Genomic DNA, 798 nt, shown 5'->3' on the forward strand with positions numbered 1-798 from the left:
CTCGCTGTCCCCAGGCCGCTGCGCCACCGCATCCGCGGCACGGTCCCAGCGAGGACGAGCTCCGCCCCAGCAGCTCACTGCATTTAGGGGGACGAAGGCCCTGCGCGGTGAGGACGACGACAATGACCGTGACGACGACGACGCCCACTGGGCCGCAGGGAAGGGATCGAGGCCACCTAGGGAAACGTTTCCCTCGCCGAACCCCTGACTGCCTTCCCGCTGGGAACCGGCGGGACGCCGCCGCTGCCACCGCCACCGCCGCCCACCGCGGGCAACCGGCCTGCGAGGCAACCCCAGCTGCGCTGCCAGGGTGGCCCCCGGACGGCGATTGATCGTCAAGTGATGCTCAGACAGGCGTAGCCCTGGGAGGAACCCGGGGCCACAAGTGCGTTCGAAGTGTCGATGATCAATGTGTTCTGCAATTCAGATTAATTCTCGCAGCTAGCTGCGTTCTTCATTGATGCACAAGCCAAGCGATCCACTGCTAAGAGTCGTCTGCCTTTTGGGCACCGCTCACGCCGAGCGGCCCTTTTTTTTGTTACTCTGGCGCCGAGGACGCGTGGGCGTGCGCCTGGCTTCGACCATACAAACACACAGAAATGGAAGGGAAAAAAAAAAAAACTGGAGACCCACACTCCGATGGCCAGCCCAGAGGCGGGGGAGCCCGCGCCCCTGACCGCCTCCCCCTGCGAGCGGAGACACTGACCTCACAACGCCGTCATTCAAAGGCGGCCCAGGCACCTGGGCTCAGCCCGGCCTCCGTGCGGTGTGCCACGCAGGACGCGCTGGAACTCGGGA

General features: G+C 65.0%; 1 non-coding gene across 1 annotated transcript; it reads right to left on the minus strand.

The window, feature by feature from the left end:
- Nucleotides 1–340: 340 nt before the first annotated feature.
- On the minus strand, nucleotides 341–493 carry LOC129131485 (5.8S ribosomal RNA). Its single transcript, XR_008535652.2, has one exon. It is a non-coding gene; the product is annotated as a 5.8S ribosomal RNA (ribosomal RNA).
- Nucleotides 494–798: the final 305 nt, after the last annotated feature.

Source organism: Agelaius phoeniceus, unplaced genomic scaffold, assembly GCF_051311805.1.
Source record: "Agelaius phoeniceus isolate bAgePho1 unplaced genomic scaffold, bAgePho1.hap1 Scaffold_860, whole genome shotgun sequence".
Classification (NCBI taxonomy): Eukaryota; Metazoa; Chordata; class Aves; order Passeriformes; family Icteridae; genus Agelaius; species Agelaius phoeniceus.